The following is a 25911-nucleotide window of genomic DNA, read 5'->3' on the forward strand; positions in this document are numbered from 1 at the left end:
GAGATATGTGAAAAACTGGATGGATTTTCTTCCAGGAGTCTGGTAGTTTAAGTCGAAAGGCCACAGGGTTAATGACTTCTTTTATAGGAAAAGGCCCATAATATTGAGGAGCCAACTCATTCGGTCTGAGGTGTCGGGGCAGTAGCTTCGAGGATAGCCATACTTTATCCCCAATGGTCCTGAAGAGAGGGGTCTTCCATGAATTGCTTCTACAGGTTGCATAATAGTCCGGGATTCGCAAGGAATATGGTGTTTAAGAACCCATTCTTGGCCTATGAAAATCCCCATAGCTCCACATTCCACCAGTGCCAGGATGGGATGCGTTTCCTTCTTGGATGGCGATAAGAAGGCCTGTAAAATCACCAAAGAATTTTGTCCAGGAGAGTTCAAGGATGGAATTGATGTGGAGCAGGCATCTCTCTCCCGAACCTGTGCTCCATTTAGGATCGGGAGCCGGCGTTTCCCGAGCGCCGTTTGGGGGCTATTGGGCACTCTCTCACTAAATGTTTGTCTGATGCACAATACATACACAACCCGGTATGGATCCTACGCATTCTTTCTTGGGAGGATATGGGTCCACGGAATGCACCTAGCTGCATAGGTTCAGGCTCGTTACATGAAGTAGAAATACCTTCGGGGTTCGAGGGTATCCCAATGGGGCTCTTCTGGAGTGGCGACTTGCTTTTCTTTTACTCTGCCTTTCTCTCCTGAATGCGAAAGTCAATCTGCAGGGCAAGATCCATCAGGGCCTGATAAGAACTTGGGCGCGCCACTCTGGCTAGTTCATCCTTGATGTCTTTGTTTAGCCCTCTTCGAAATAGGGTAAAACAAGCTTCAGAGGACCAATCCGCTTCTTTCGCCAGCTGTTTGAAGCGTGTGACATATGTAAGCATATCCTGGGTACCTTGTTGAAAGTCGAGTAGACGTTCCTGGGCACTGTAGACCTGCTCTGGGCGGACAAACATGGTCTTAAGGGCCTGTATGAAGCCATCGTAATCATCCAGGAGAGAATCCCCAGAGTTAACCAGTGGGGTGGCCCAGGTCAAGGCACTGCCGGAAAGATGCGAAATAATAAATCCCACCTTACCCTAGGCGTAGAAAAATAATAAGGCTTGAAAGTAAAGTGCACCAAACATGAGTCAAAGAATCCACAAAGGCTCTTTGCGGAACCATCATATTTATCAACAACGCCGCCCAGTATTACACTCTCTTTCGTAGCGGATTCACAGGACAACACCAATTGCTTTAAGGCGGCGTTCTCTGCCTTTAAATTTTGCACTTCGGTCGCCAGCTCTTGCATGCCACGCATAAGGCTCTGGATGGCCGCTTCCATGTCTGTGTCGAATTCAATCAGGTGGCGTCTCAATCTGTCACAGGTTTCCTTTTTTCTCACCTGTTTTTGCTGCCTTGCGGGATCCTTCGCCGGGGTTTTCTTCCGTGCTGTTCGGGTCTTGTATAAGCCTGCTCGGCCGTCGTCGAATTCCAGGATTCTTCAGCCGGGATCAAGGAAACTCCAGGAAGACCAGGAAGAAAGGCCGCACACAGGGGCGGTCTGCGCGGAACGCGGATGGATAGAGGAACAAGGGAAAGGGAAGGAGAAGGAGTGGGTCCGGGAATTCGAGCAGCAACTAAGTTCCGGGAGCACGACTGCTTTGTTTGTTTGTTTATTTTACTGCGACGCACGTCTAGCCTCAGCTAACGATAGCATTGAGACGTGCAGAGCCGCAGGGGCGTGGTTAATTTATGGAACATGCTGCATGAACGTAAAGGTCATTAGACCGCGTTCTGTGAATACGGCCATGTTGGGTGTACTACAGCGAGTAACCCCCGACGTGCCAGGGACCAGGAGGACCAAAAGGGGCGTGATCGATGGATCATGACACCAATGTACTGTAAAACAAGTCTAAGAGAACTTACCTCTTACTGTAGAAGTACTTGTAACTTCCACAACTCACAAGTCTAATCAGCTTGTGCCCCTACATGTGATTCTTCTTTTCATCAAAGACTACTAAGAACTTGGGCAAAGACTTTTCCATTACTTACCAGAAGTGCTTTATCCTATCCAAGACTTTTGCCCATTGACTTTGGCTTAGCCTATTGAATTGAATGACTCTTCTAGTGAACTCTGAAAGAAGCTGCACTGCTTAGGAATATTTGTGGTCTCTTGTGTTCTAATAACTTTTGCCTTTACCTTTTACCAACTTTTAAAGAGTATTCTGAATGCCAACAGTAAGGTATTAATGTCCCCAGCACCCTTGTTACTGAAGTCACTTGTGGGTGTAGGTTGTGTCTGTGGGCCATCCCAAAAGGGCCTTGTCTGATTCAGAAAATCAAAGTGTACAATATTGAAGTATATTTGTGTGTTACTATTCCATTGCTCCCTTCTGAAGAAGGCTTTACAACTGACTGATAAATAAATTATTAATTGTTTATGCAAGAAACCTTGAGTGTAAGAGTTTATTTAAATACCTGTAATTGTGAATCTTTGTGTAACTCCAACACAGCTCACATTTCCCCTCTTGAGATAAGCCTGGCTGCTCAACGCGCTACCAAAACTATGTATTACAAGCTTATACCAAAGGTTGGGTTGCCTATACCTGTAGTCATAGTTGTTTGTAGTGTTCCCAAAGGGTACTGCATTGAAACTTTGCCTAACAGCTGCACAGTAAGACAACCATGGGAAAGAGGGAAGTGCTTTGGGTGACCGCCCTAAACGTCAGGGGGCCTAATTCCCCAGTTAAGAGAAGGAAGGTGGAACAGTTCTTGGGGTGTGGGGAAGTTGCGGTAATAGTAGCTCTCTAAGAGACGCACGTTCTGAGGCGAGACAAGCATAAGCTGAAAATCAAGGGGCACCGCCATCTGTTCCAATCCAACGCCCCTGGGAAGACAGAGGACAGGGGGGTGTTAATAGCTATTCGGGACATCGAAGGCTTCTCGGTGATAGCTACAGAGGGGGGGCACAAAGGGTAGGTATCTGGCGGCCTCTTTCCAATGGGAGAGGGGGACATATACAGTGGCAGCAATCTAGGCCCCCAATACGGGGCAAGATGGGATCTTGCGGGCGATACTGACCAATTTGGAGAGTTTTGCCAAAGGGCATATAATATTGGTAGACAACTTTAATCTGGCCTGAGACCCAAGAGAAGAAAGGAGCGCAAGGGTGTTCCACAACCAGGTGGCGCCATCTACCTACTTGAACTAGCACATGGCCCAATTGACGTTGGTAGATGGCTGAAGGAAACTGGGGGGGAGGGGCTACACACACTATTCCCACGTTCACAGATCCTTCTCAAGGATAGATTACTCCTGGATTTCGAGGTCACTATTGAGTAGGGTCGAGGGGATAGAGCGAGGTGTGATCGCCCTGCCAGACCATGTGCCCACAACGATTACCTTAAATACGGGGTAGAGCGAACCAGGCCTATGGCGGAGGAAGTTCCCTAGCCACATCCTTAAGGATAGAGTCCTATGTGAGCACATAAAGAATAAAATCTTGGATTACTTTGCACTTAACGCAACAGAGGATGTACAGGACCGGGTGGTGTGGAACGCATTTAATGCTACATTGAGGGGGGAGCTCATTGCGATAAAGTGCCAGAGGGATAAACAACTAGGTCTCCTACAGGAAGAATTGGAAGCTAAACTTAAACAAATAATGGCTCAAATGGCAAATAATGCTGGGAGTACGCTGCAAAGGGAATATCGGCTGATTAGGGGCCAATTAGATGTTTTGCAGACTAGAGATGCAGAGCGTTCATTGTTCCACATCCAACACAGCCAATAAGGCAGATCGCCTGTCAGCGAGGTTGATTCGGACAAAATAAGTGTCAAGGAAAATCCTTAAAATAAAGGTGGGGGGGGCAAGAAAGCACTGCTCTACCTGACATCATTTCGGTCTTCACAGAATATTATTCATCCCTGTACACATCAGATTCCCCTGAGGAGGGAGCCCAAAGGGAATGCCTGTCCCGGTGCCCTCTCCCTAACATCACTCCTCAAGAGTGGGAAGAACTTGAGGGAGACTCCCGAAGAAGTAAGGGTGGCTAGAGCTGCCTCGCCATCAAGAAAGGCTCGGGCCCCGGCGGCTTTCCAGTGTGCTTCAACAAAACCTTTAGAGAGGCACTGATACTGCGCTTAGTCAGGCTCTTCAACTCTTTTGGGGGCAGCGTATATCGCCCCCGACAATGGAAGAAGCCACGGTTGTGCTGCTCCCAAAGCCGGGTAAGGATGTCACTATGCGGTTCGTAAGGGCTGATTGCCCTTATTAATCTAGACACAAAGATCCACACCAAGGTAACAGCATCATGCCTGGATAAGCTCCTCCCCAAACTAATTGATCACGACAAGTCAGGATTTATTAGGCATAGGCAGACCTGAGATAACATTTGGCAGGTCTGTATAAATCTAGAACCACAGCACTTATACTAACGTTGGATGCTGAGAAGGCATTCGACCGGGTCGAATGGCCATCCCTCTTCCATACCACGGAGGTCATGGGATTTGGTTCTAAATTTCTTTCAATGGTAAGAGCTAACTACTGAACTACCTCCTTGCGCCTGGCAACAAACAGGCAACTTTCCCAGAGGATTACGGTCTCTCGCGGCACTAAGCAGGGTTACCCGCTTTTATGCACCATCCGCCTGGAGCCACTCTTGGCCAGCATTAGGGCCTACCCAGATATTAGGGGGATTCCCTTTGGGAGTGAGGAGCAGAGAGTCGCAGCGTTTGCTGATGACATGCTCCTCTTGATCACAGAACCAGAAACCAAATTTCCAGGGCTTTCACTGGAACTTCTTCTCTTTGGGGAGGTGGCAGGGTTAAAAATAAAATGCCCACAAGTCAGAGTTATTAAACGTCACTGCCCCCTCAGAAAAGGTTCAGGAATGGCGGGGTATAGTACCCTATAGATATGCAGAAACCGGCATTAGATATTTGGGGGTCCAGATTACTGGTTCTCTGGATGCTTTTTACTATGCTAACTACCCGCCTTTAGCGGAAAACCCGCACCGGCTGCTGGTGGAATGGGTGACCTTATCATTATCCTGGATGGGGAGATTAAATGCCCATAAAACAGTGATTTTGCAAAAAATCCTGTACTATTTCATGGCCCTGCCAATGGGGGTTACCGAAGGTTTCTTCAGGACCATTCGAAAACATGTGGGGTCATTTATTTGGAACCGCAAGAGAGCCAGGGTGGCTATTCAGATGCTAATGTCTCCCAGAAGCAAGGGAGGGCTGTGAGTGCCAAACGTCTGCCTCCATTTCCTTGCAGCTCAAATCAGAGTGAGCCGGGATTGGTTAGGGGGCAATCGCGTAGGTCTGGTGTCGAATGGACAAAGCAGTGGTGGGCTTGCCGCTGGATGAGGTGTTGTGGCGACCCAAGAGGGATAGACCTGCAAACATGTACCGTAGCAGGATAGGGGCCCTATTGGGGGACTCATGGCATGAGCTGGTGAGGAGGGTGAACTTGACCACCTTCCCCGCCCCACAGACATCGCTGTTTACGAATCCCAAGTTCACACTGGGTATGAAAAGGGGTGCCTTCAATGGGTGGAGGCGACAGGGTGCCGCAAACTACATGGAATGTTCTTGGGTGAGGACGTTAAATTGTTTGCACAGTGCAAGCAGAACTTCGGGCTAGATGTGGGGGTATCACTACTCAACTGAGGCACTGGCTTACGGACCCGATGGTCAGGTCAGCGGCAACCAGGGACCTCACACCCTTTGAATGGTTTGTAACGATAAACAAAGTGACAGGCATTTGGTAGGAGCTTTATATGGGATTATAGCAGAAGGGGCAAGGAGCCAGGCATGGTACTATATGGAGCAGTGGGAAACTGCAATGGGGCAGCCGCTGGGGGGGGGGACTTTGGACTCAGTTATTGGCAGATATCCCCAATCTCACGCAGGCCACCCAGATTCAGAAGATGTGGGTTAAGATAATGATCCAGTGGCATCTCACCCAAGAAAAACGACATAAATTCTAACCAACTTTGTCAGCGCTCTACTGGAGGAGATGTGGGGAACTGGGATTCTGGAAGCATATCCGGTGGGAATGCCCAATCATTCACCCTTACTGGTAGATGACATGTGCAGCAATGAACAGTATTTTTGGGAGTCAGATGCCAGACAACACACGGCTGGCCATCCTGGGAATGGGCAGGGTTCTGGAAAATCTACCCTCGAAAGCTCAAAGAAAGACATACATCATCCTGATAGTGGCGACAACGCTTGTGGTGGCACACAAATGGAAACAAAAAGCTGCCCCCACAGAACACGAATGGGTTAGTAAATTCTGGAACATTGTGGCACTGGAGTGGGTGACTTATTCAATTCAAGGGGATCACCAAAGGATTCTCTCAGACTGGGACACAGTCCTGCAGCACCTGTAGCGAAACTCACAGGCTGCATGGTGTCAGAGGAAATTGAGATTTCTGGTGTGAGCACTCGCCCCATTTGGGGAGGGCGCTTTCACAGGAAGCTGGGAGGAGATATGGCTGAAGTTTCTAGGGGAGACACTGACTATGGGGGGGGTGTTCTCATACAGTGCAAGGGTCTGTACAACGGCTGGCGAGAGAGCTGGCCACTCACAGAAACTTGGGACCGGGAGCCATCTACATAGTTTATGGACTCGGGGATCAGGGGGACAGGACTGGGTTTGTTGTTAGTTACATGTGTTGGGATAAGGGGGGAGAAGGTGAGGTGAGAAGGGATGGGGAGGGGGGTTACATGTGTTCATTCAGTTGAAAATGCCAATAATTCTTTTTTTTAAAGGGCATTGTTACTGTGCTGCCCTCACCAGCCAAAATCAGCTCCCTGGCCCAGCACAAAAACACCCACACACATTATTTGACGCTACATTCACTTGCTTATTCACACACAACATTCACTCACTCATTGCATGAGAGGATCATAAGTGACCCACCCATACATTGTATATGCCCCTGCACCTGTTCCAAATAGGCACAGGGAAATGTTTTTTTTCCCTGTGCTTTGAAATGTGCACCTCTTTTGAAAATCGGGATTTACTTGAAAATGCCCAGAACCCCCTTTACACCCTTGCCTTGCGCAGTAGTGCATTTTGTGGGAAAAGAGCACCTCTTGCAACTACGATGCACACATTTAAATGTCCTGTGTGCAGGGTTCACCACCTTTTTGGCACAAGTGAAGTGAATGAGCATCCCATTAGTTGCACCACATAGGTTTTGAAAATCGTAGCACAATGGTTTATCCCTACTGTTCATTTCAGAGAGTGTGGTTCGAGGTGTCGGAGGTGAGTTAGGAATGGGAAAGGACACACGAGAAGGAAAGGGTGCATTGGGTTTTTACTGTTTCTGCAGTCATTAACCCCAGATTTGCTCATGAGCAGGTATTATGTTAAATACCCGATTAGCTTTTTATTCTGGGATTGAAAGTTCTTCTTTTCTCATAAATGAGGGCCTTCAAATCATCAAATCATCAAATGCAAAGTCCTAGTTGCTAAAAAAAGGAACACTAGCAACTACTTTCCGGCTACTACCACCGGTGGTAGTGAAGCAAAGATATATGTCCTATCGCTGTGTCCTGGAGAGGCGAGCGAGCAGGAATATTGCGGCTCACTCTGCTCTGCTCCATGAGTCACGCGGTGGAGGCAACGGTGGCCCTGTCCTGTTTGGAGAGGGAATGTCCTCACTGCTGAATATCCCAGATACTGTGACTGAAATTGTTAGCCCCAGAGTACGTACTGTGCAGAGCAGGTATTGTGGATGCATTTATAAGCCCCAGGACAGGTATTCTGTCATAGGAAACGGATTAGCAGGTAATGTGTCTACAATCGGTATCCCAGATCCGGTACTCTGTAATTATTTGTCCCAGGCAGATATCGTCAGGTGTATCTGATGATGTTAATGTTAAAGGACATTTAGCATAGGTCATTAGCTCCAGAGCAGGTATTGCGTCTGCACTCATTCGCTCCAGCCAGAGGATCTGATGGGCCTTCACCCTTAGCGCTATTTATCGGGGTGTTGTTTCTGTGTCTGCAGCCATTAGACCTAGAACAGACACTTTGGGCCTCATTACACGGATGGCGGTAGGGATTTACCGGTACCGGTAAAATACCGGTACCGGTAAATCCCTACCGCCTTACTACGAGGTCCCTTTGCGGGTTGGGGGATTTAACGCCTGCTTTTTGCAGGCGTTAAAATCCAACCCGCTAAGGGACCTCGGAGCCAATTACGGCACCGTAATTAGCACCTTCCCCATTCCCATAGAGCCCTATGGGGCAGGAATGGGGAAGGGCAATGGCGGAAGGGGGATTTACCGCCCCTCCAACCTTGGAATGGGGCGGTAAATCCGCTTTCCGCCAAGGCGGTGCCGGTATTTTACCGGCATGAGCCATGGTGCACCGCCTACCGTGTAATGAGGCCCTTTGCCTGCAGTTATTATCCACCGGGTCATAGCACTCACGGAAAGTACTGGATCTGCAGCCATTAGTGCTGGGGAAGCATTACTTTCAGAGTAGGCACTGAAACTGGAGACAGTACTACAGGTCTGCAATCATTAGCAAGCGGAGGAATTGTATATGTATAGATGATATGGTCACTTACACCAGAGCAGGGTCTGTGTAGTAGCATAGCTCTCAACTCACACGCTTTTGGCGGGTGTCACCCGCCTTGTACACAGCAGACTCACCCGCCACGCCCCCTGCTCGCCCATTCATTTCAAAGGGCCCCTCACCCGCCAAAATTAAAATATGGGGTTTTCACCCGCCTTTGCGACATAAACGGTTGAGAGCTATGTAGTAGCTGCACAGCAGTTACTGCGAATGCGTGCGTTCCAGAGCCTGAACCGTACCGTAAATGAGATTCAGAGCAGCTACTTTGTCTACGATACCAACAACAACAGACTGCCCTCTATAATTTCAAAACCAGATGTTTAGAAAGTCACGAACTTACAATGTTTCATTTCAACATGTGATAAGTACAATACAACGAATTACAGCTTCAACGTGCATTTGCTGAGGTTGCAAAGGGGCTCACCTGCAATCAGGACATGAGCATTTCGTAAAAGGAGGCCTTATATTATCAATTAAGAATTTAAAGTCCCTGTGAGACCCGACAGCGTTGTGTGTTTGTTTAAAGGTTTGCCGATACTTTCTAAAATACCTTTAAGGCGTCATGACGTATTGCACGTAGTTCTGTTAAGTCCTAGTGACGTTGGCACGTAGGAAGTGTACGTGTTTAGGCAGAGAATCATGGAGGAAGGAGTACGGCTTGCTGTGTACGGGCAGGTATTTTTTTTTCTTGTGTATTTATAAGGCGCTTATACATCTCCCAAGTGTTTCGCAGACCCAAGTATATTTAGTTTCTGGAGGTTCTGTTTTTCCTGTTTTGGTGGCAGCAACAGCGGATTTGTGTGTGTCTTCTAGGGTGGCATGTTCCCCTATCCCCGGCTCCCTCCGCCCCCAAACGGAAGTGGTTTATGGCCGTGCCGTGAACATAGAGGGAATATCAGGGCAGATGCTAGCTCTACGACGACATGTAACTATACTGTCTTTACGCGGTGAGTGGGTTCTGATATGAACATTGCAGGGAGGGGTGCCTAACTTTGCCCTTCGGTGTTGCCAGGCAGTGCATTGAGCTGTACCTGCCGAGTCTGTTTGTACCATAACATGTCTTTCTTGATTTCCCCAGGGCATTGCTTACGCTGTCTGTATAGGACTTTCATTTTCCTGAGTTGTTTTACTGACTAGGCCCTGCATGTTCATGTATAAAGTGAAAATGCAGTAGTCTTGCCAGCAAGATAATTTAGTATTGTTTTTCAATCTGGATGGTGAGAAAATACTTTCAAAAATGTTTTTTTGCCTCACTTAAATGTGCAGGGCTAGCCACTCACTCTCCATGCAAATGCTCAGTGTGACGTGGTCACGAAACGGGAAATAAATGCACCCTGGAAGTGGCCTATCCTGCTTTTTGATCACGTGTCCAGGCTGTGTTGTTGCTTCCTGCTGGTGCTGCCAGTGTCGTCTTGTCTGTTAAGGGATGCTGCTTCTCTACTGTCCCATTCTCCACAGTTGGAGGGGGTGCTGGGAAGCAAGCATTTCAGGCCTTTGCTGGTCCCTCTGCTTCCCCCTGACCCCCCCCTCCCCTTTAAACCCACGAAGGTGAATGTGTGGGGAGGTGGGGGGGGGGATCACAGCAATAAAACCTCTTTGCCCCCAACTTGGGGCCCACGGGGAGATGAGCTGAGCAGGGACTGTAGCGCTCATTGCTGGTGTTGTATGGTATCTGCCACCCCCGTGCCAGATTGTTGGAGCCCAGCAATCTGCCGTGGGGGAGCTGGGTATCTTATAACACTGGCCCCCTGCTTTGGCTGCCCCTTTGCCTCGTCACCTCTCTGGCCAATGGGATGGCTCTGCCTGGGTCTGAGATCTTGCATCAGATGTCTCGCCGGATCTCTGTACCTGGCCTGCCTCAGCCATGACCAGGCTTTACCAAGCCCTCAGCTTCACAGAGAGAAGCTGGGGACTTGGTGACCTAATCTTCGCCGTGCTCCTTTCCCCGGCTGTCACTCGCCCATTTCCTGGCTCTGTTTGCTCATCCCGTTTGTTTTCTTCTGTCCTGAAAGGGTCACCATGGGAATCAGTGGACCATGAACATCACTGGGCATGGGGCTGGGGGAGATCACTGTCGAAAGCAGGCATTCTACATTCTGGACACGTTGTTCAACTGCATTTTACACTTCATAGGAAAATAGTAATATCCCATCTCAAACGCTGCTGAAACTTGCGTTCGCTAGTTTTCTTTGCAATGTATTTTTTTTTTGTGTGGTTTATTTTTTGTGCACCGCACCAATACTCTATAATTTGTGTGTCCCTTGCTTTTTGTCCATCACAGGTTATATTTATAAAGCTGTTATGTATATCAAACTGGTTAATCACAAATAAACGTTTGTTTTGACAGCAGTTAAGAAATAAAACTGAGTTCATGGGTGCCAAATTTTGGTTTTCACTACAGAGGCAGAAATACCCCAACCCATTTCCCATCCTTGGCCAAACGCATTTTATAGCACTTCCTTTTTTATAAGTAATTGCAAAAAGTCATTTGTTTAACAAGTTTTGCATATTTCTCTTGTTGTTTCAGGTTGCATTTAACCAAAACAATACGCAAGCATATATAACGTCTCGGCAACGGTCGGTCAATCTGCTGAGCTACCCTGCTAGCCATTTACTCGATCTGCATCCCTTGATGTACTAAAATCCCTGCATTACCAACAGTACTTTGGGTGCACCACTGCCATAGAAGTGATAAAGTGGAATGATTGTATATCTTCCTGCTGTGGGTGCCAGTCTTCTCCTGCATGGGGCACCATATGTTGCAGAGAAGCCAGGGGCCCTCGTGTCGCATGGCACCACAGCAGAGTCTGCTGCTACTTGAGCGCTATCACTGAACTGCAGTAAAGTTAAATGGCTGTTAGTATATGTTTACGATTAGCTCGGTGGGTTAAGCACTACCATGTCAGATAATATGTAGATGAATGATTGGAATGCCAGCAGGCTGGACTGCTCAGCTATTCTAGGCAGGGAATAAAGGATGAAATATAACTAGCTGATGCTCTTTCTCTCTCACTATCATTTTTTGTCTCTGTGGCAGAGTAGGAGTCGTGTTTTTAGATATGTGCTCTGACCTCTGTTCTCTCTGCCAGCTGGGGTAGACTGGCCTACACAGAACTTTGGAGATTTTCCGGTAGAACCCTGTACCCTAAGTCCCTTTTGTGTGCAGGGGAGGATGTGCACTGACTAGTAGATAGTGCGCAAATATTGGTACTGGTCAATCTGGTATGTATATAATTTTGCTATTCTACTTTTTCAATTGCAGGAGGAACACCAGTCCTCCCATCTGGGACAACAAAGTCCCCAGCAGCAGTGGCACCATAACAAATCTGTAGTAGGACTTGCCGACTGTTAAGAATGCCTTTTTTAAAAATGACTGTTTTGCTGTGGGTGATCGTGGGGCAATATTAAAGGTATAGTTGGAGTCGCAATCAGGGATTTCAAAACTATTTTTGAGGCTGTTCCTTTGTCATGTCCAGTTTGGGGCGGTACTGAATTCATGTCTCATGTGGGAGTTGCATTTACAGTGCACGGTCTACTCTCTCTGGTTTCCCAGCATTACGTCCTGCTTACTAAAAAAAAAAAAAAAAAAAAAAAAAACAGAATTGTGAACCTGGGAGATTGACCCCTAAGAGTAACCACAAGTGATGCTGGACTGTTTAAGGTATGACGCTTTTCTTCCTTTTTCTTTTCATTGGACACTACGAACCTTTGGTACATTCACAGATAGTCCTTCACTTTAAAACTTGGACCCGTGACCTTTATACAGAATCACAGTGGGGCACCTATGCCAGGTAGGGACAACCCTAGCTTTGCAAGCTATGTAAACAAATTGATATATCTAACAACTCCAGAAATGTACACTAAGATACAATTATTTGTTTTATAATCTGCAGATATAAGAATACTGGACTAAAGAATGTGTTGAATAGAGCTACAAATAACCACTCCTGGTTATATACATCGCCTCGTTTGCTAGTGCCCAAAGATGGTAGGAATCTCAAAAGAAAAGGAGGAGAGGTGGAAACTGACAAATTCAAAAACACAGAAGGATGTCTCTTGTTTGGACTTAGGGTTCACATGCATCGCAGTGCTGGAGAAGTTAAACTGGAATGTATGGTTTGTGGCTCTACATTAGCAAGCTGGAAGCCAACATAATTAAGGTGGCCGTTGGAAACAAAACATGCCGATTTGGCAAGACCAGGGATTTGTTGGAACGGCCGCTGCAAGTCATACAAAAGCAAAAGACACTGTTAAAAATGTGGCCTCAGTACCTGCAACTGCTTTGGCAGCTTATTACATTATCTGGGCAAAAACGAGCCTTTTACAGATGCTGAGAAAGTAATTCTGCCAACAATTCTCGCTTTCAACCGAGTAATGCATGGTGCCGGTGCAGCAGAGAAATGCAAAGTATCCCTGTGTCCGACACCACAATTTTCCGCTGCATCACTGGCCTGTCCTCTGATGTACACAATCAATATCGCGCTTGAAAAGTCAGTTTGCCCTAAAGTTGGATGAGGCCACTGACGTTTCGAAAGAAGCACATTTGATTGCTTATGTGAGGTACTGCCATGGAAAAGAAATATTGGAAGATTTCTTATTTTGTAAACCAATTCAGGGCAAGTAACTGCATCTGTAGTCTTTGACATTGTTGACTACTTTAGTTCCCACTGCCTAAAGTCGAATGCGTGTGCTGGTATTTGCATGGATGGTGCTCATTCAATGTGTGCTAGAGCTGGGTTAAAAGCCAGTGCACAATATGGGGAGTGTATACTTGGAGGTGCTGACTTCTGTTGTAAAGATTGTACATTTTATTAAGATATGCCCCAAAAGAGCCAGTGTGTTTGCCACATTATGTGCAGAAATAGGAGCTGAGCACGCTACTTTGTTTCACACGGAGGCCCAGTGGCTCTCCAGGGGAAACGTTTTAAATCGTGTTTAGGAACTCTGAAAATGACACTTTCTCCTGGGTTTAGACCAGGCGCAAGAAGAGTCTCTTGATTCACACTGATTTGTACTGCTTACTATGGTGGCATCTTCGGAAAGCTAATTTTCTAAACCTCTGCGTGCAAGGCACAGAAACCACATAATTGGCTATGAACGCAAAAATATCAGTATTCAAGAAGAAGCTGGAGCTTGGGAGGAGGTTGTTTGATGTCTGCATTCCGATGCGTTTCTATTAGCAGATGCTCTTGGGGAGACGTATGATCTTTTATTTGTTGCTGAACCAATAGGAAACCATCTCGGTATCGCAGTACTTTGCGGAGACAATTGTAACATGAGTGGTTCAGCCTTTAATAGCAGATGTAGACGCCCACCTGCCAATATACCTACAGGAGGAACTATTGGAGCTTCAAAGTGACACCTACTGGAGAGCCGTTTCAAAAATTGTCTTTGGGTGGATTTTGGCAAAATGAAGTTTCCAACTGTATCCAAATGTGCAGTCAATGTACTGTTAAATTTCAGCACCTCATACTTTTGCGAGATTGGATTCTCAGCACTTCGAGACGTAAAGACTAAATATTGGTCAAAGCGGGAAAGAAACCTGTGGTTGGCTATTGCAAAAATTGAACCCAATAGTGAGAGGCTGCCTGCTGAAAGACAGGCCCACCCTTCACACTAGTTCTCCAGTACGCCACTGTCCAACTTGCAAGTGACTGCATTGATGGTACTCAAGTTGTTGTACTTAAACACATTGTTACATGTCAGACGTTACTGTAGGAAATAAATATCCAACACTACTTTTAGTCCAGTCCTCTAGCAGAAACTTTCTAAATGCTGTGTTTACATATATTTGTCTTCTAATTTGAGTTGTACAATGATTTTGAAAGAGTTTGGTGTGTGGCGCACACACCCCCCTTTTTGGGCACCATTGTACACCAGCGGGCGATAACTGTTCGTAACGAATATTTTAGTCGTGTGTAAAGGGGGGCCCATGCCAGGTTTTAGGGGGCCTCAGGGTCAAAAACGCTTAGACCACTGCTCTATCTTCTTATCCAGAAAGTGTTTTTCTTTCAAATAGAAAAAGGCAAAAAACCTAAAAAAAGATATTTTGATTGCTAGTTTGGAAGAGCACTTGGACACTGCTTGGTCCCTAGGGTACAGTACACGCGTGGGCTTGAACGGCGGAAGCTTGATGTACTAAACAAACCTGTGAAGGAAAGAGTCACACGGGCCCAGCGATACTCAAGATGTGACTCGGTCATCTGCTTAAGAACATTGCAGTGTCGTACCCCTGCGAGAATGTGTATATAAAGAGCATAGTGCTTGTAACTTTCACTAAATTGCCCAGACAGCTCAATGCCGGTGCAGACGCCCGCTGGCATATATTTCCCTTGTGTGGGCATTGTTGATGTGTGGCTTGTGGGAAGATATTAGCCATCCAAGCTCTCATTAAGAAGGAAGAGAAAAAGGCTCCTCTAACCAACAGTGAACAGATGCCCCCATCTAATTATTTCTTAACAATGCTTGCAACCTAATCGTTGCTTTCACTTAAGCCATTGAACACCAGTCAACAAAAAAAAGTGGCATCCATTAATTATCCAACTGAATTTGCATTAAAGGGGAGCGGCCCCACCCTGTTCAAGCTGGGGAAGATTGCATCAGTTTGGGATGTGTGTATTGTGTAGTGTACAGGACTGGTTATCTGAAGTTCAAGGTCAAAGCACAAGGTTGGGTAAAGCTGCCCCCCATAAAAAGCTAACTGTCTGGCATTCGAAGACTTTATTGTAATGCTTTTGAATATTAAGTTACGGATGCCAAATCCGTGAGGCAGAGTTTTTTTACACCATACCTCTTGAGGGCTTGTTTACCCCCGTTTTCCATTGCTTTTTCAGTTCACAGTAGGACTAGTTGTGCCAGCCTATAGGTGTGGGGGACAGTGTTCTATTTCCCTTCATGACTCGTGCTCTCATCCATCCACGTTTAGTTTGTTCAACACTTTGGGTAAATAGCTACATGATTTAATATATATAAATAAGTTTCAGGCACACATGATTACTGCATGTTCTAGTTATACTTCTGGCACATATTGTATATATTGATGAGGTTCTCGGACGGTTTGTTTTTTCCAACCACTTCACCTCAGCAGTTAGTTGAAGAAGTTTGCCTGTCAACTTTATTGAATGCCTGCTAGGGCTAGTGATCACTGTCATTAACTTTGAAAAATCTTTTTTGATCACTGTTTATGATGATCTGGGGTGAATGCTTTTTTATGTTGATGGTGGTTTTTGTCTCTGATGGGACCAGTTCATCTCGTTGGATGTGGAGCCACTGTATTTTTCAGCAGCCTTATGTATTGGAGGAATGGCATGGTAGCAGTTTTCTGACCTGGGTGTGAGGAGTGCTGTTAATTGCTTTGCTAGCTGAAAGTGGCGGTCACTTTATTCCATTAAGGTCTTCAAGCCTTTTTATGCTGAGATCCCACCCCCCAATTGAGTAAAATATAGTTTGACTCTCCCACCAATGCTTATTTTAATGCACATGTTTTCTAAACCGTCACCATAATCCTTCAATCCCCACCCCACTGCTGGGCATCCTTTGGGCCCCCCAGTTTGAAGGCCACTGCTTCAAGGCACCCTAGCTGTTCAGCATACAGAGGCCCCTTTTTTGTTTGTGGGATGACTCCATCCCTTTCCCCTTTTTAGTGCCACACAATGATTAGGGATAAACGCTCCTACTGCCGGCCCCTCTCTGGCTTTAATGCTGTTGCTACTCCAATGTTCCACATGAATAGGTCCATGCCTTCCTAAAATGGGTGCACCCGACCCTCTAAAAAATTATCTACATGTATCGGGCTGTGGTGCGTGTGTGAGCAACCATGCCTCTGCAATATTTACCCATGGCTTGATTTTACTTTTTTGCAGAGTTTTTCCACTGCTATGAGCGCTGCACTAGTTCAGCTGTAGTGCATCATTTATGACTCAGTAGTGATGCTTATGGGGACGGTGGAGACTTCTGACCCTTATGGAGGATAGTGCCTGGCTCATATTAGCAAAGGTGTAATGATTTACTTTTTGTTCCCCCTTTGGTCATGGGTTCTTTTGCAGCATACCCTCCTATTTCTGGTCCCTATCATTTCCTGTACATGTTGCTGTATGCAAGCTGGATCTCTCTCTAGTTGATATGTGCATTTAAGAAACTGAAACGAGTGCTTGTGTTTTTTTAATTTTTTTTTTAAAAAAGGTCACACACACAATGACGCTGCAGAATTTTAGGTACAAGAGCTCTGCAATGAAAAACGTATTGCCTCTCGAACACTCACCAAAATGTTTAGCGAGCAGGTGCAACTAGTTGAAGCCACAATGGGTGAAAGTCTTGGAGGAAGTTACCAAGCAACAGGAGATGCTTCACTCACAAAGCGGGACAAAGGCAGGAACAGCCATAGCGAGCCCAATGTAAATGAATGGTTTTGGGTACAGACAGTGTTCACAAATACTTGGTGCATACTAAATTTACTTTTTATTTCTTCTTTTAGGCAATCACTCAAATCATCGCACTTTGCTTTTCTTTGATTCCGGCAGTTGTCTGTGTATTTGAAGGGGTGAAGTTAATTGTAAATGGCTAATGGGGGGGGGGGGTTCTTTATTGAAGTAGAAGAGAAATGCGTGAAGAAAAGGATTTCAAGGCAGTCCTGCTTTTCATCAGGTAAGCAATTAATCTATTTGATGTTTGGGGAAGGAAGGTACATCTGATGTGCCCATGCAGCAGCATTTCCCTTTTTCACACATGCAGATGAGTGATGCACAATGCCCACCACTATTTTACAGCATCTTTCCTCTAGAATAACTCTCGTATAGATGATCTACTGATTTCTTATGTTATTGGCAAAGTGCAATGGATTGAACTCTGAGGGACTGTAGTCCAGGCCAAAGTTTTGTGCAGCTACACTGAGTTGTGGGTAGCTGCTTGGGGAGGGAAGGAAAGTGCCAAGGAGAGGAAGAATAAGAAAAAATCCAAGGGACGGGTGGGAGCGTGCTTAAGGTGAGTTACTTACAGTGTTGCAACTCAAGCAAAAGGTTTGTTGTATTGATCGTCACATTATGAACTTTCAACTTGCTTTTTTCATAGTCGCAGCCAAGAAACCGGCATTAAGACACAGAAAACATTTGACGAAATAATGAAAACCTATTGTGATGCAGAGGGACTAATTAAGGCTTTAAAAAAGGTAGAGGAGAAAAAGCGGCCAATGTTGGAATCTGGACTGAACTAAAGTACAAGAAGAAGATGCAGTGAAAAACGGACTATTCCAAAACATTAATGGCTATTCACAAAAGCTGGAAAAACTGAAGTCTTTTGGCAGGGATGGCTAGTGTTCTTCGTTCCTTCCTCAGAACTCTCCTCTGTTGCGCACCTGGACAATTGAAAGACGCAGCAGTAAATTAGCAGATGTCTCTGTGTAATGTTGCGCAGCTACATCTTTGGGAACTGCAACAACTACAAAATATTGGACTATAAAGTAACATCTATTGTCTGCTACACGCTATCACCACTTCTTCGCAACAGTGCCCTTGTTACAGTATGACGTCATGCCTGTATGGACAGTAAGTGACACCTACACGTTCTCACACACACACCTGCTCAATCATTCAGATTATGGTCTTAAACAATGTATTTAGAACATCCCCACAACCGAGTTAGGTTGCTACTAATCGACAAAGTAATTGTAGCTCACGTGCTGCTCTGTGAAACTGAAGCTGCAAGTGCTGCTGTGTGTAGATCTGGTGAATTTGTAGGTTGGTGCCCAACTTGTGAATGGTACATGTTTTTGTGCTACTGATTTCTGTTGGTGGTCAGCTAGTGTTTACTTGGCTGTGGTGATGGTCAAACCTAATTGCTATCTGTTCATAGTGATATTGGGTAAAGTGATCAGCAGTCTTGTCATGCAGGTAGACCTTGAGCAGATTCTGTTTAGGCCACAATGTGTGTATTTTAGTGCAGTGATTTGTAATTGTGGGAGTTTATTGGGTGTGATGCCATGTTAGCTAGAGGTGAGAACTGACATTGGTGAGTTTACAGGTTGGTTTGTGGCCCTGTGGGCTGGATTTGTAGTGTTGTATGCTAAATCAGTGAACTTAGTGAATGACATTTGAGTGCTTCAGGAAAAGAAAGCAAAGATGGAAAGTGACTGCTGCAAATTCCCTTTTCCAGTACACGTTATCCATGAGTCTAACTAGACTTGCTCTATAGTAATACCATCCATCTTACACACAATGAATCAAACCCCTTTGCCTAAATTGTTTGGAAGCAACCTGAAATAACTCCTCAGTCTGCATTCACAATTCCAAACCCATCCTGAAGTTGTCACAGGGTCATCCTGGATTAATGCAAGAAGATGATCACTGGAAGTAATCAGAATGCATCCTGAACTACTTCGAGTTATCTCATTTAAATATTTCGGCTTATGCACATACTTCAGGATGGTTTTGTATGATCTCTCTGAACTAGCCCTGGATGACTGTAGGATACAATCACTCCAGAATGATTCCAGGAAGATCTTCCTTTTTGACTTGGGATGTGATGCTTTCAGTCACTTTTGGCAACTGCATTTTGCTTTCTTTTTCTTGCAATTTTGCTTTTTACCTAATTAGCATTGTGGATCTTACAGTTCCAGCATGTAATACCTTGTTCACTTGAAAGCCAGGACTGCTGTTACTTCTGGTGGCATCGAAGGAATTGGGTGTTCATTATACATGACCTGGGTGAAGGTAGCCTTGTGTCTAATCGGCGCTGGGGCATATGGTCAGTGGGAGTGTGACCTGGTTACATGTATTCAGATGAAAACTAATTGTGGCAGGGATTGCTACCCTGGTTCATCGTTTCAGACACAGCCTGTCATTGCAGAAAGGGTCAAGACCATTACAAAGGATCATGAAGTGAGGGTGATGCATGGGCCTGAAGAAACACACCTGACAGTTCACTTCTTTCATTCCCTGTGCATGCAGAATTCTATCCCTGCCTCTCGGAAGTGGTACCTAGACCCCAGCTACGGTGGAGTTAGCCCCCACCTGCAAATACCACAATCAAACCATTAATTTGGTGTGTCAGGATACCTTGTTCTGTCCAGCTCCTACATAGTGTCAGCTGCTGGAAAAGCTTGAAGAGGCTGCTCAGCCCCCTCCCTTGGCTAATTGGAGGGCGAAGTTGGGAGTTTGTAAATATGGTGGCCATCTTGGAAAGTTTTTACTTGTTCAAACGGGAGCAAATATTGAATAACCAATTCAACCATGTAATATGGAAGATGTATGTTTACAATAAAAAATACCCACCTCAAAGGCTTTCTCAATGTGTCGTGTTGCATCATTCTGACAATACAATACCTCTTATACTCTTGGGTTGCATTATTAGTGGATGATTATGAATGTACTATTGAGATAGGTTGGCTTTTGACTTTACTTAAAATGCAATGCATGTGCAGTATATTTGGAAAGAAGAGAACTTGACTGGCATAGTCTGCCTTCTAGGTTGAGCGTGCAATTGTCATGAACTTCCCACGTTGTAGCTGTGATCCTTCTCATTGGCCGCTGATGGAGGAGGCTGCAGTGGAAGTGATGGGTATATAGGTCTGATTGCAATGGAGAGGATCTAAGGCTGGTGGATTGTGTTCACTTATTTTAGGGCATTAAACTGGTGCTGCGTCTGGCAGTAACAAAGCATGAAAAAGGGATAACTTCATAAAGAAAATGTGCACAACTTTGTCATAGGTGCTGCCAATTGGTGTCATAACTATGAAATACTGAGGGTCCGATTCTGAGCCTGTGATAAAAGGCGTGTGGAAAGCACATTCATCCTTCCAGTGCTCCTATTTAAGTGCGCGGAAACATTGTAGGAGAAGTGGTGCTTTGCTGCAACAAAATCATCTGCTCAAATCTCTTGTGGGGGGGGAAGGGTACTATTGACATTAGCAGCAGTCTCCTGTTTTTTTAACATGTAAAAGTAGGGCTCTGCCAGGAGAATCCCTCAGTCGCTGCCTTGCGATTGCATGTTGTTATCAGGGCCGTTGTTGGACATAAATCGGGCACATACAAAAGGAGAGGCTTTTGTGTCCCTGCACCACATTTTCTTTGTTAGAATATGATAATTTTAAGAAAAGTGTTCTTCCTTCATGAAAGAACACATTCTTCTTCTTGCATGCGCCTCAGAATCTGGCCCCAACTGTGCAGCCTCACTTCCTAGCTTCAGTCAGTATTCACTTCAGTGTATTCCCTATGCTCCCAGCCTGATTGTATTTGATTTGGGTACATTATGATGCCAATTTCATGGTGTGGGTGCTTTCTTGATCATGAACACATATTAGTGGAGACTAACCACTTTGATCTATGTGAATACACTTCTAGTATTGATTACATGCTTTATACACATTAAGGGCCTAAATCTAATCGTCTCAGCAAAGAGGCGTGGACATCTGACATGCTCCACCCTGAAAATCGGCCCCCACATTCCCAGGTGGTTGCAACAAATGGTGTGGGACATTCGTGAAGGCCACCTCTTTACTTGGCTGAAAAACCTGTGCTGCAGAGTCTGGATCGTTTTGTCAAGGAGGCAAGGACCGGGCTGTTTTTGAGGATCATGTAAAATAGCAAACGTGCCATTTCGTGATGGAAGACCACATTTCTTATTTGCATAGCTACAAAATACAGAAATAAGCCTCCCATCATGGAGTCTTTTTATGTTTAACCTTCAGCACCTTACATGGTGCCATTAATGAACACCTTTTGGCTTCTGCAGAAAGGGTGCTCTGGCTTCAGAATACAGTCGACAGCCGTTAACGCAGGAGGGGGTTGGCCGAGCTGTTGCTATTGCAAAAAAACACAACTTTGCATGAGTGTAGGATTTGATATATATATATATATATATATATATATATATATATTTTTTTTTTTTTTACCTCCACACTATTTGGCTTAGAATCCTTTGCTTCATGGAAAAGTGTCCTTCAGCAGAAACTAGAAACTTTCCTTATTTACCATGTGCTTCAGAATCAGACCCTAAGTGTTTGGACAGTTTGATATTTATTGATGAATGTACTCATCCAGATGTCGGTCTCGTTTGAGTTGCCCCACTGGGTTATCTCAGTTCGGGATTTTGTCCCTCTGTGTCTCTTAATGAGATCTTGTTTGGGTTCAGCCTCACTTCAGCATTTTCTCATGAGTGTTCTCAGTCCCCACCGGATAGTGTTTGACCCACCGGATCAGTTGCATGATTTGGGACTGATGATTCCGACGATTTTGGAAATTTTGATTCTTTGAAAAAACTCCCATTGCGGGTGATATGTTGCCTTCCATGTGCAGTATTAATCTTTGACCTTTTCTTATTGATTAACTTCCATGGGTGCACGTTTTAATTCAGAGCTATTTTGCCAGTCATCGTCCTGGTTATTATCAATGCTGTGTTGCCAATTTGCATGTCTCTAAGGTACATCCCTCTACGTGAGTGTTCCCTTTTTATTTTCCAATTGCTATTTTTCCTTTACGTGTGATCATCAATTTGTTGTCTACTTATGGGATTTCTTGAGATGCTACCACACAGCCATCTTCCTGTGCAGTCTTCAGTGGGGGTGGGGGGGTGAACCGGGCACCCCTCCTGTCGAGAGTGAGGCGTAGAATGGTACTCTGCTAGGAATTGATATAGAGCTGCGCTGGTGTTATTTTCTTGGCTTTGTGTGATTTTGAAAATTGTATTGAGGGTGTGCATGAATCTTTCTGCATCACTGTTGGTATGAGGCCAAACTATAATGCCCATGCTTCTAAGATATTCCTGGAGTTTGTGTCCATGAAATGGTGGGCCATCGTCTGATCTTACAGTTTCTGGGAGGCCGTTGATTGCATATTTTAAAGAGCTGGTAGTACTTTACTCTGACCACATCTGACAGCAAATTCAGAACGTCTTGACCATTGGTCAACTATAGGCATGAAGTGGCAATCTGTGCGGATGGAGACAAAATCAATACTTGGCACACTCCCAAGCTTGCAGCTCTTAATTGGAGATTGAAAGTGCTGTTTTTGTTTATGCACATGCTTAACACATATGCACTGCTCTGTAATCCTCACCTTTTTCTTTGAGATTACGAAACTGCGCTTTTGTTTTTGCAGCCCCATGGTGTTCTTGATGGGCTAACTTGAGCAATTTATGTGTTAAACTTTAGTGGAAAGGCTTATTCGTTTGGAAAGGCTTATTTGTTTGCCTTTTAGGTGAAGAGATTGCAGCGCCAGTGCAGTCTTGGCATCTTGTGTTTGCTGGCACTTTTTTCTACTCTCCTGTTCTTACTGCTGTTATGAAAACTTTGACACAGTCGTCAGTTGCTGATTCGTCTCCTATTTCTTCTAATTGCATAGCTTTTCGGACTGTCTTGCATGAGCGTCAATGTCCTGTTCACGTTGGACCCTTTCTACCCCATGGTTGATCGTGTGGCGTGAGCCATAGTCGCTGCCTTTTCTATGTCCAGTTATGTTAGTCTGCGAGTTGGTGCGTGCTGGAGGATGTATCGCCTATATACCCCGAGCCGTGGGGGCATTACCGAGTCAGGTAATGCCTAGGGACCCATAGTTATAGGCCTGAGCGTATGTCCCGGGGCATTACCAGACTCTGTAATGCCCCACAGCAAGGGGCATATTGCTTTAGTACCCCAGCCTGCAAGACTGGGGTACTAATGGCATCTTTTCTGGAAAAAAAAAATGTCCAAGGAAATGGCCCCTGGGAAAGGGAAAACTAATCCCCGGCGGCCTCCAGCCGTGTGGAGGCTTGGAGCGGTGATGGCCCAGCTTCGAGCCTCCTCATTGACTGAGGGCCTGTCCTGACCCCCCGCCGGGAACAAAGCAGTGGAATCCTGGCTGAGGGAGGGACCTGACAAGGGGTATCAGGTTTGTTTCATTCTGGCTGACTCTCGCCGTGTACTAATGCTCCTTGCATGTCAGGGATTAGTAGTTTGTGATCTGTCGCTACCGGTATCTATTTTCCATATATGTGGATCTTTTGCGAGTATGGCTTTGCTGGCGTATACCACTGGTCACTTTGCTTCTTGAGTCAGTTTGTGTCATACTACTCTTAGACCAAAAGGACTTGTGTCGACTACTATTTTGGTGAGCCTTGCCTGGTCTAAGTGTATCTTAAGCTTGGATGTGTATGTTCAGCTTTAATGTATTGAAACGCTGTGTTTATGAGAGGTTTGATTGTCTTATAATTGATCCCAGCGAACAGTCTGGGGGGAAAACTGCCCTCACACGATCAATTACCAGAGGATCAAACCAAATGCGCTCTCCCCAACCCCTCCTCTTACCAGTTTGCTCACCGCCAGTTCCCCTTCACCCCTGTGGCGATGGATCCGTCCCTAACGCTGGTCGGATCCGACGCAGCAGGGTCCCTTTTTCTGTTTTTTCTTTCTTCCCGCCTCCTATGTTGAGGAAGCGGGGGACACCCGTACAAAAACCCATGGCTGATACTTACCGTTAATGGGAGCTGGGGACATGCCTGCAACCCCCTGCTTCACATGTTTGGTATGTATTAGCCTAATTGTTTTTTATCGATTTGGATGATACTGACCAAATTCGGTCAAATGTACCATCGATCAATAAAAAATGAACAATTATGCTAATGCCTCTTTAAGAGCAGCCCATTTCCATGGATGTCCGTTTCTTAAGTGGTGCGTTGATCTGGCAGACTTGTCCGGTCTCTTATAAATCGCCCACAGTATGTCACCATTCCTAGAAGTGTCTAACTTTCAATGGGTTTTTGGGTGCTTATACCGCATGACGAATGTAACTTTCTCTGGGTCGCTGATATCCGTTTGGCTTGGATTTCGTAACTGAAGAATTCCAATTTGATTTTCAAGAACGCTCACTTTATTTTGTTGAGTGTGAGGCCTTAACATTTCAAGAAGCTTAATGTTATGTCAAGGTGTTTGTTTCTGAGGCTACATAGACTACTTTATTGTTGATATTCAGCAGCCCCAGAAGGCCAGCCAACACACCTTGTCATGTGTTGAAAGGTGGACATCCCAAAGTTGTGTCTCTCCTATGAGTACAAACCTTGTAGTTTAGTAAAAGTTATGTATCTGGACTTGGGGTGAAGTACCACCTGGTGGTAGCCAGCTCGAGACGAAAGGTGCCTTTGTTAATCAGCGACAACATCAATTGTAGGGTTGAGGTTCATGTTTTATGTCCTTGTTGGGGAGGTGAATTAAACACGCATTCTCAACTTCCCAGGCTGTTTGGGTTTGGCTGCAACGATGATAGGAGACAGCTAGGGGATGTGGCCCTCCTCTTTGATGATTTCTTCTGCTGCTACTGAAATGTCCAGTTTGTGTTCCACATGGTTTCTTTTGTGCAAGGGTACCCTTCTGTGTTTTTGGGCAGCTGGTTGATTCTTTTGTCTATTATGGAGTCTTATGTGGTCTACTTTAAGGCAACCCACCCCATTGAATATTTGTTCATGCTTCTTTACCAGGCTTGTTACCCCTTCCAAGTACGCACTATGGGAAATTCACAATGTGGAAAGCTTCAACAGATTCATGTCCTAGTAATGTGTCTTCCCTAATGGTGGTCCTATAGAACCTGGAAGTCATGTTGGACTCCAGCCATAAATGTTCTTTGCAGAGGAATCAGTTTTGATCCTCTGAAGGTTTAAACCCTGATACATGTTAGCATTGGGTCGACCAGGTTTTCACAGTATTTTGGAGTGGATATGTGCCATGACATTCATGAAATGCTGCTATCCTTGACTACGGTTCTGTTCGTTCTTGAACCGTTTCTTTTTGCAGCACTTTCTGCTGAAAAGATTTTGTTGGAAAAAACATCCACATTTTTTAATTGCGGGGGTGGGGAATCCCCCCCTCCCCATTTTATTTATTGCATTTAATTATACGCCCAAACCCTGGAGTAGGAGTATTACGACGTAGGTTGCAAGCATATTTGATATCCTAGTAGTTAAAGTTAATTGTTGCACACAAGAATAAATAAAAAGGTGGTTTACAAGATAGTTTGTTACTTAATGGGGCTTGGGGTTAGTTCCGAACAGTATAGACAATTCCAAGTAGGGTTGGTGGACTGGTTGCAGTGTCTATGGTGGTGTTAGTATTTGTTAGAGCCAGGTTTTTAATCGGTTCTTGAATTTTGGCTAATGAGTCTCCTTGCATATGTTTGCAGTGAGTTACAGATTCTGGGGGCTGCTATAGGGGAAGCTAGAGCTGCCTGTTCTAGCATTCGTGTAGCGGGGGATAGTAAGGTGTGTGTGTGTGTGTGTGTGTGTGTGTGTGTGTGTGTGTGTGTGTGTGTGTGTGTGTGTGTGTTTGTTTGCACTGGATCTGAGTGTTCTGGCTGTAGTTTTGC

General features: G+C 45.4%; 1 protein-coding gene and 1 long non-coding RNA gene across 5 annotated transcripts in view; one reads left to right on the plus strand and one right to left on the minus strand.

Annotated features, from left to right (window-relative positions):
• CCZ1 (CCZ1 homolog, vacuolar protein trafficking and biogenesis associated) overlaps positions 1-9136 on the minus strand; it is a 732451-nt gene extending 723315 nt beyond the window's left edge. The window contains exon 1 of one of the 2 annotated variants that reach the window (XM_069645641.1): positions 9018-9136. The gene's annotated coding sequence lies outside the window, so the exon portion shown is untranslated. The other variant, XM_069645642.1, reaches the window with a different exon arrangement.
• A 41-nt stretch (positions 9137-9177) lies between these two features.
• Positions 9178-19870, plus strand: LOC138567442 (uncharacterized). 3 transcript variants are annotated; one of them, XR_011302206.1, is made up of 3 exons: positions 9178-9268; positions 9407-12384; positions 12487-19870. It is a non-coding gene; the product is annotated as an uncharacterized lncRNA (long non-coding RNA). The 3 variants fall into 3 exon arrangements; XR_011302207.1 differs by having other exon boundaries at positions 9407-9540; positions 11121-19870; XR_011302205.1 differs by having other exon boundaries at positions 9407-19870.
• Positions 19871-25911: the final 6041 nt, after the last annotated feature.

The sequence above is a fragment of the Ambystoma mexicanum genome, chromosome 2p (assembly GCF_040938575.1).
Source record: "Ambystoma mexicanum isolate Mex_15411 chromosome 2p, UKY_AmexF1_1, whole genome shotgun sequence".
Classification (NCBI taxonomy): Eukaryota; Metazoa; Chordata; class Amphibia; order Caudata; family Ambystomatidae; genus Ambystoma; species Ambystoma mexicanum.